This window comes from Triticum urartu, chromosome 6 (assembly GCF_003073215.2).
Source record: "Triticum urartu cultivar G1812 chromosome 6, Tu2.1, whole genome shotgun sequence".
NCBI classification, from domain to species: Eukaryota; Viridiplantae; Streptophyta; class Magnoliopsida; order Poales; family Poaceae; genus Triticum; species Triticum urartu.
This window is the reverse complement of record NC_053027.1, coordinates 288150804-288161082: the sequence shown is the minus strand read 5'-3', so window position 1 is coordinate 288161082 and position 10279 is coordinate 288150804.

Genomic DNA, 10279 nt, shown 5'->3' with positions numbered 1-10279 from the left:
CTCCAACATTACAGGTTACAGGCCCTCCTTCTCCATACCAACTCTGTTCTTCTCTTGTCGATCTTCGCCTTGTACTGTGAGGCGTATGTCGGGGTGATGCCGTCCGTGGCACTGCTGCACCATTCTTCTTCTTCTGAATCAACGACTGCCACACCATGGGGTGCGCCAACTTCGTTGCAGTCGGCAAGGCTAACACAATCTCTAAGGCCGGAAACAAGACCAATGGCTTTAGGATCAAGTGTGTCATGATGGATGCCAAGTGTGTCCACCCATGGTTTAATCTGCCAGCGGAGATGCCCCAGTCTGACGAGGGGTGGTCCCGCGCGAAGCTTACTGACGATCGGGCGAAGTTGGTACTGGAGAAGATGACTGCCGACTTGAAGCCGGGTAACGCGAAGGTGGCGAAGCTGATGGGGGCCATGCTCCTGAGGGAATTCCTAGTGCTGTGGGTGGCTCCTCTCCAGGCGCGCTCGCGCCCCTTGTGGACGCTCAGGGACGGAGAAGACAAGTTTCGCTTGAGCCCGGAGGCCTTGTCTGGAGAGGAGCTGGCTGTGGCTCTCCGCCTCTTGGTCGGGGACGACCAGGAGTATCCGCCGAATGCCCACGTCCCCTTGTTCCTTCGAAAGGACGGGGCGTAGGTCGTGGCCACCATGCCCACCTTTGACGGGCGCTGCCTGGTGCCACCAGCACCCGCTGCAGCCATGGTGGCGACGGCGATGGCTGTTGGTGTTAAAACCGGCGGATCTCGGGTAGGGGGTCCCGAACTGTGCATCTAAGGTCGATGGTAACAGGAGACAGGGGCATGATGTTTACCCAGGTCTGGGCCCTCTCTATGGAGGTAATACCCTACATCCTGCCTGATTGATATTGATGAATATGAGTATTACAAGAGTTGATCTACCTCAAGATCGTAATGGCTAAACCCTAGAAGTCTAGCCTGTATGACTATGGTAATGAGTCTCCCCATTTCCGGACTAAGTCCTCCAGTTTATATAGGCACCAGGAGGATCTAGGGTCACACAAGGTCGGTTACAAAGGAAAGGAATCTACATACTTGGCCGCCAAGCTTGCCTTCCACGCCAAGGAGAGTCCCATACGGACACGGGTGCATTCTTCGGTCTTTGTATCTTCATAGCCCATCAGTCCGGCCCATGGCTAACAGGCCAGACGCCCGAGGACCCCTTAGTCCAGGACTCCCTCAGTAGCCCCTGAACCTGGCTTCAATGACAAGGTATCCGACACGTAAATCTGTATTCAGCATTGTAAGGTAGGTTCCTCCTTCCGAACTCCAAGATAGTCTTCGGACGTATTGCTCATGTCCGGACCTATAACACACACCTCACACACAACCGTAAAGAGAATATAATAATCCACGAGTCCAATCCGCTGACAACTTTTTACAACATGACATCATATCTGTCCAGTCATAATTTCGAACCTTTTTTTCATCTGCTGCCCCACGTCTTGAGGCGCGATTGCTATTGCATGTCTTGTCGAAGCAAAGATCGTGTCCCCTTATTGCGGGATTCTCATCAATACGGTCGTGGGTAACCCAACCGTGCCGTTTACGCAGCCCTTGGGAGTAGGCGAATTTTAAGGCGAGCGGGGGGCGTTCAATATTCACTGCCCTTATAAGGAGATAAGATTTCCCTTTCTTCTCCCACGCCTTCTCTCTTCCTCTTCCTTTCCACTCTTGAGCTCCAGCGCCCAAGTTCCCATCTGTTTCACACTCGAGCAAGCACTCAACCATGTCCGGATCCGAAGGACAAGGCAAGTGGATGGTCTCCTCCGTTAAGGAGGAGGACATTACTGAGCTTCGGGCGGCCGGGTATCTGGCGAAGGAAATCGCACACCGTCTTCTAGCCCAGGGGCAAGTCCTCCCCACACAGAAGCCAAATGAGAGGATGATATTCATCCCTCATTTCCTCCGTGTGCTAGGGTTTCCACTCCACCCTTTCGCCCACGGGCTGATGTACTATTACGGGATAGACTTCCACAATCTATCCCCGAACTCCTTCCTCAACATTTCGGCGTTCATTGTCGTGTGTGAGTCCTTCCTCCGCATTCAACCCCACTTCGGGCTATGGCTCAAGGTCTTCAATGTGAAGCCAAAGCTGGTGGATGGCCAGCACGCGGAGTGCGGAGGCACCATGGTGAGTAAGCTGACCAATGTCTCCTGGCCGATAGGTACTTTCATGGAGACTGTCAAAGAATGGCAGAAATAGTGGTTCTACATCACAAAACCCCGCGATGCCGGCTGGGCCTCAGCTGCCGAATTCAACTCTTATGCTCCAATGTGGCTCACCTCCAGGCTCGAGAAGAGCCCGAATTGGTCTTCGTCAGACGAGCTGATAGCGCTGCAGACACACGTCCAAAGCATGGTGGACAAAGACATCAAGCTCGTCGACGTAATCCAGGTGATGCTAGTTCGCCGAATTCTTCCGTGCCAAAGCCGAAGTCTCCCTTTATGGGATTTCAATCCGAAAAATCACCCTACCCTGAAGAGGCTCTTCGAGACTACTCACGAAGATGTCTGGAGGTTGCTCTTCAAGTGCAACGAGACACCGCCGACCACAGATTCGGACTGTGGGCACGACATTAACCACCCCGCCAGCGACGTATGTTTTTAACACACCCTCTACCTATTTATTTCAAGGAAGGTGTCTGAACTTTTATCATCATTGCCTCTCCAGGAATGGATGAAGAGGGAAAAGCGGATCCAATGTCCGGCTTCGCTGCCTGAAGAACCAGTCATCCCATGCCTAGCGAAGATGCTGGTGCCGGTGCCCTACAAGGCGCCAGAGAAGAAGGCCATGGGGAAGGCCAAGGGGGTCCGAAGTAGCCCCCGCCGCAAGGTCACTTCGGACATAATGTCCGAAGACAAGACCCGTTCCTCCGCTGCCGAAGACGATGACGAGGAGGAGGAGGAGAGTGACTCTCCCCCTGATGGGGGGGAGAATGAGGAGGGTGACCTCCATGAATCTGGAGGTGGAGGCGCCCAAAAGGTGGAAAGGCCCTCTCGCGGGCAACTCCACATGGGACATTGATAGCAATCCGGAGCGACACCCTCCGAACAAGCCCCTGGCCGCATTGTGAGTACTAAGAACTCGTACATGCCCATTTATTCGGCCCTTCCACTTTATGATATTTACATGGTTTAATCATGTTACTGCAGTCCGGCCCGCGATAGCTCCCAGCGATCCTCATCAGAGGACTCGTTGGACTCAAAGGAGATGGCCAGCGAGACACCGCCGGCCACTTACTCTCCCAGGGCCAAGGGAGACGACGAAGTGCTCTCCCAACGGACCTTCCAAGGCCAGGGAGAGGGTCCGGAGGCGCCATAAGGCGAAGCCTCCATCGCCGAACACCAGGGGGAGCCAATCCCCATGGAGACTGGGGGTGAGGGTCGTATTCAGTTCGGCCCTCAACCGGACTCGATTCCGGAGAACGGTACGGCTCCGTACTCAGGCACGCAACCTCCTTCGAAAGAAGGGGGTATGCCTATTCCATCGGTGACCCCTGGCCAGCCAGGGGTGCTAGATAATCTGCTGGAAGCGCTGCGAGGCACTTCCATTGTGGATGAGCACCGTGTTCTTATGGGCACGGTGATTGAAAGGGTTCAGTCCACCAAGAGCAGACTAACTGAAGGCTACAGCACCCTGCTGACAGGTTTTGAGGTAAGCGACGCGAAAAGAGAAAATACCCAATATAGACAGTAGCCCCTGAGACACCGTCTGATGTTCGGAAAGAAAAGTCGGACAAAGGATCAATCCTTCATTGTAGGAAACTAACTAAATTGTCTGAAATGAATACGCAGGCGTCGCCGTTGGCTGCCGCCTCACATACTGCCGAGGTCTCTGAACTGATGCGGAGACTGGAGCAGGCCGAGGAGGAGCTCGGCCAGGTGAGGAGGCAGCTCCAAGAAAAACAAGGTATGTCATAAACCGTTATGTATTCGAAAAAAGTAAAATGACATGCATTTGACCGAAGTGCCATGATATGTACAGAAGTGACGACCGAGGTCGAGGCCCTGGTCGAAGCCATGGGGAAGGTTGTCAAGGATCAGGCCGCCCGTAAGAGGCTCAAGGCCCGGGTCAACGAAATCCAATAGGAACTCTAGGACGCGGTGAGGAAGTGTGAGACCTTGGAGCACAATGCTTCGGCTCAAGAGGCCGAACTCACCAAGGCTCGTAAGAGTGCAGAGACGGCCCGGAGTGAAGCCCAGGGCACCCTCCAGGAGATCCAGGAGCCCAGGAAGATTGCGGCGGGTAAGGCATTCATTATGCAAAGCAAGAGTGTGAAGAGGAAATTTCTTTTACTAACCCGGATTCGGAGTTCTCCAGGGGCCTTTGCTGATCTGCCACGTAGTGTGACCGATGCCGCGGAGTTCTTCCGAGCCGAAGAAGGGAGCTCCACAGAGAATCTGTTCTGGTCGCAATATCGCACGCCAGAACATCCGGTGCCCTTCAGCGATCAGCTGAAATAGCTGGTCGAACTGCACAGGGTGGCCGAACTGGCCATGAAGGATATGATAATCCGGCTGTGGCCAGCTGAAGCTATTCCCAACAGCTATTTCGGCCTTGTGAAGAAGCTGGTGGATGTATGTCCTCGGCCGAACGTCATCAAGTGATCCATCTGCATCGAGGGCGCACGTCTGGCCTTCTCCTATTGCAAGGTCTGGTGGGCGAAACTGGACGCTGTCAAGTTAGCAACCGAGGGGCCGCCGGACGGCAAGGAGCACTGCACACCCGAGCGATACTTCGGCGATGTCTTAGAGGGGTCCCGCATTTTTGCAGATCATTGTGCCAAAGACACTATCTTTGAATGAATGTATTCGAGCTCCCTCTACCTTGTATGATAAAACAAAGTGATTGTGCAATATAATGCTTGTTATGTTTTTAAATTTTACTTCATGTGCGGCCGTGTTGTATGAAATCTAAGGGTTAACCAGTCGTCGGCTTCTGCCCCCACGTCAGTAGTACGGGGGTGTTCGGGATGGAATCTAAACAATCTTGATCCAATTAGATGGTCCTTGAAGGAATTGTTTAGCGCAACGAACCAGGCAACCAGACTATGCGGCTATAACGCCCTCACTTAGCCATAGGAGTTCGACAATAAAAACATGGGCACAGCCCCTAGTATCCGAACTAGAGTGCTATAAGTGTCTGATCGAGAAGTACCAATCCATCGCGTAACGCGGAAGAAATCTCCAACGATTTGCAACCTCCGAATAGCTGACCAGCTCTCGCTGCATCATGACAGTCAGTTTTCGGCTTTCTCTACTGAGGTTCTCCTTTGGATAAACCAAGGCACAATCGCAGCAGATCTCCCTTTACTACTTAGCCGATATAGCAGAATGTAAGGTAGCAAGCACAGGAGCCGGGCAACCCAACTATTGGCCAAAGACATGATTCAGAGCCAATGCATATAATGCTAAATTAGGGGTGCCGAACTATACTTATAAAAAGTGTTCAGACTTTTGTCGCCGTAGTGTGGGGTGCTATGAAGCCCCTGGCAAACATCAAACTTACCAAAGTGTACGGGTGCTACCTGATAAAGTTACCAGAAAAGACAAAACAGGAAGAAAAAGAAGAACAAGTGATAAGCTAGGGCCAAATTTGAGCCGCAAACTGTTCTTATTATAATTTCCTTGGTGCGTGAAAGCGCGTTTATACAAGTAATGCAATAAGTAGGAGGCTAGTTACTATGCCTTAACCAAGGGAGAGCTGCACATGGGTCCTGAAAAAAAGGTAGAGTGATCGTTAATGAAACCACCTAGAGAAGTCCCCCATATGCATTTGCTTCTTGCCGCCTTGGTGTGTTTGTCCTTCAAGAGTACCGATGATCAGGCCATTAGATGGGGCCTGCGGGATTGAAACCTGAAAAGGAAATGAATAAAAGTGAAAGTATGTGTGTATCCGGCGTCGGTTAAGCCATACTGTGGATCACAAGCTAGCTATGCCTCCATCGATGCCCATGGAATTTTGAGTGCGTAGCTATGTACACGCGTGTGAATGCCACCACTTGATCGGGATTGAGACGGAGGCCGGATTGCTAGTCGAGCTCGTGACGAGCCGAGCTGTCCTGCTGCAGGGTAGTTCGGATCCTCTTGACGGTGTCAGTGGGCTCGGCAGCCGAATGAAGGTTCTGCTTGAGAAGGCCGCTCTGTACTTCTACACGGAGGGAGCATTCTGTATTTCCATTGACTATTATGACGCCACGTGGGTCGGGCATCTTGAGCTTGAGATAAGCATAGTGTGGCACTGCGTTAAATCTGGCGAATGCGGTTCGTCCGAGCAGCGCATGATTGCCGCTGCGAAATGGGACGATATCGAAGATTAACTCCTCGCTTCCGAAGTTGTCCGGAGATCCGAAGACAACCTCTAGTGTGATTGAGCCCATGCAGCGGGCCTCTACACTCGGTATGCCTCCTTTGAAGGTAGTCTTTGTGGGTTTGATCCGTGATGGATTAATGCCCATTTTGCTCACTGTATCCTGATAGAGCAGGTTGAGGCTGCTGCCACCGTCCATCAGGACTCGCGTCAGGTGGAACCCATCAATTATTGGGTCCAGGACCAATGCGGTTGATCCGCCATGCCGGGTACTGGTCGGATGATCTCGGCGGTCAAAAGTGATCGGGTACGATGACCATGGATTGAATTTTGGGGCGACTGGCTCTATCGCATAGACGTCCCTTAGTGCGCGCTTGCACTCCCTCTAGGGGATGTGTGTAGCATATATCATGTTCACAGTTTTGACTTCAGGGGGGAACTTCTTCTGTCCCCCTATGTTTGGCTGCAGGGGCTCCTCATCATCGTCCTCGCTCTGCGATCCCTTTTCCTTGTTCGTGGCATTTAACTTGCCGGCTTCCTTAAAAACCCAGCAATCTCTGTTGGTATGGTTGGCTGGTTTATCTGGGGTGCCATGGATTTGGCACGGACGGTCGAGTATGCGGTCCAGGCTGGATGGTCCCTGATTGTTTCTCTTGTACGGTTTCTTCCGCTGGCTGGACTTGGAGCAGCTGAATCTGGCGTTGATTGTAGTGTCATCGGTATTATTACCATTGCTTCGGCGCTTGTGTCTATTACGTCGGAGCTTGCCGTTGCTGTTATTGGCCTTAGAGGGGCTTGCGTTGCTGGCCGTATTTTTGCTACGAGCCAGCCAGTTGTCCTCACCCGCACAAAAGCGGGTCATAAGTGTCATGAGGGCTGCCATAGATTTCAGCTTTTCTTGGCTGATAGAGGCAAAGGTGTCCCATCTTTCGATGAGATGGTGGCTATCATTTTAGAGGAAGTCGACTTTGACGATCCGACTACGAACGTGCGAGGACGTCGCGCCTTAGCAATCGCTAAACCAACTCCGAGGGGTTATTGACCACGCCGGAGCATGATCAACCTGACCACGAGGGCTTGTTTCCTGCGAGCAAACGAAGAGCAAGCAAGAAACTGAGATTGCAATCTGGATATTGCGAATATAAGATGAAAGCTTTATTGATCAAGCTGGGGTTCTGTGACATCTTGGTCTGGTCGCTGGACACAAACGAAGAGCTATGGCGAACTTTTAATCTAAACAAAACCCAAAGTCTAAACGACGTCCTAAGGGCTGTATATATGGAGGAAGAGGGGGGAATTTCGTGGCCCTTGGAGGAGGGGTCCGAAACCAACCCTAACTCTTGTTTCCCCACACATACGGACTCTAAAAACAGCCTATACTTAAGTATTTCGAAAATACATGGGCCTGGCCCAATAATAAGGTGACGCAGCACTAAAATAGCCTCTGGACGAAATTTATGAAGTGGCATCTTGTATATTTCGTCCAAGGCTTCATGCACTCCTTATGGTGGCTTCAAAGTCCTGAAATCATCACTTGTAACTCCGTTCTGGATCCCCTTGCGCATGCCATCATCTCCATGCTTGAACTTGCTCCAAGGTTCATCTTTCTTGTCCAAGCTAGGCCCTTCATTTGTAAGCAAAACAAATGTATCCAATTTAGGCAGCATCATATTAGAATCGTTACCAAGAAACGAAAGTACCTGATAATTCAATTGGCGTGCGCGAGCTCTAGTAGTTGGTCCAGTATGTATAGCAGCAGGGGCTATGGGTGTAACAATGGTATAGATGTCCTCATCATCCTCCCCTTCTTGAAATGAAGTCGTCCTCGACGAAAGTTCATCGTCCTCACCCAAATAAGGCTTCAAATCTGCAATGTTAAAAGTGGGACTAACCCCAAAATCTGCTCGCAGCTCAAGTTTATATGCATTATCATTTATTTTCTCTAACACATTAAAAGGACCATCAGCACATGGCATTAGCTTTGATTTGTGCAAATTAGAAAATCTAGCCTGACGCAAATGTAACCAAACAAGATCTCTAGGTGCAAACACAACATGTTTTCTACCCTTATCTCCTACAAGTTTATATTTAGCATTCATACTTTTAAAATCAATTCAGCACGTTCTTTAGCATCAAAATTAACCATCTTCGAAGATGGAAGAGGCAACAAATCAATAGGTGCACGAGGTAGGAAACCATACACAATTTCAAAAGGGCACATCTTAGTAGTAGAATGCAATGAACGATTATAAGCAAATTCAATATGAGGCAAGCATTCTTCCCACATTTTCTTATCATTCTTCAAAACAAACCTAAGCATAGTAGACAATGTTCTATTGACTACTTCAGTTTGTCCATCAGTTTGGGGGTGACAAGTAGTACTAAAAAGCAGTTTAGTCCCCAACTTAGCCCATAAACATCTCCAAAAGTGGCTAAGAAATTTAGTATCCTGATCTAAAACAATAGTATTTGGCACACCATGCAAGCGAATAATTTCACAAAAGAACAAATCAGCAACATTAACATCATCATCACTTTTATGACATGGTATAAAGTGTGCCATTTTCGAGAACCTATCCACGACAACAAATATGCTATCCCTCCCCTTCTTTGTTCCAGGTAAACCTAAAACAAAGTCCATAGATATATCCTCCCAAGGAACACTAGGTACAGACAAAGGCATATATAAACCATGAGGATTGAGTCGTGACTTAGCTTTTTGACATGTAGTGCAGCAAGCAACAAAATGCTCAACATCCTGTCTCATCTTTGGCCAAAAGAAATGTGTAGCAAGTATATCATCCGTCTTCTTGACGCCAAAGTGTCCCATTAATCCTCCTCCATGCGCCTCCTGCAACAACAAAAGACGAACAGAGCTAGCTGGAATGCATAGCTTGTTAGCACGAAACACAAATCCATCGTTAAGAACAAACTTGTCCCAAGTTCTCCCTTCCTTACAATTCTGAAATACATCTTTAAATTCAGCATCATGCACATATTGATCTTTGACGGTCTCCAAACCAAATATTTTAAAGTCAAGTTGTGAAAGCATAGTATAACGACGAGACAATGCATCAGCAATAACATTTTCTTTACCCTTCTTGTGTTTAATGACATAAGGGAAAGTCTCAATGAATTCAACCCATTTAGCATGTCGAAGGTTCAGTTTTTCTTGACTTTTAATGTGTTTCAAAGATTCATGATCAGAATGTATAACAAATTCCTTGGGCCATAAATAATGTTTCCATGTTTCTAAGGTCCGAACAAGAGCATATAATTCTTTATCATAAGTAGAATAGTTTAAACTAGGCCCACTCAATTTTTCAGAAAAGTATGCAATAGGTTTGCCATCTTGTAATAACACACCTCCTAATCCAATTCCACTAGCATCACATTCAAGCTCAAAAGTCTTATTAAAATCAGGAAGTTGGAGTAAAGGAGCATGTGTCAACTTATCTTTCAATACTATGAAGGCTTCTTCCTCTGCGTTACCCCAAACAAAAGGCACATCCTTCTTTGTAAGCTCATTGAGAGGTGAAGCAATGGTGCTGAAATCTCTCACAAAACGCCTATAGAAACCAGCAAGGCCAAGGAAACTCCTCACTTGTGTGACCATTTTGGGTTGTGGCCAACTCTCAATAGCTTCAATCTTGGCTTTATCAACTTCAATTCCCTGTGGAGTAACAACATAGCCAAGAAAAGATACTCGGTCGGTGCAAAAGGTGCACTTTCCAAGGTTACCAACAAACGTGCATCATGTAGAGCAATAAAAACAACACGTAAATGTTCTAAATGTTCCTCCAAAGATTTGCTATAAATCAATATGTCATCAAAGTAAACTACCACAAATCGTCCAATGAAAGCACGTAAAACTTCGTTCATTAACCTCATGAAAGTACTAGGTGCATTAGTTAACCCAAAAGGCATGACTAACCACTCATATAATC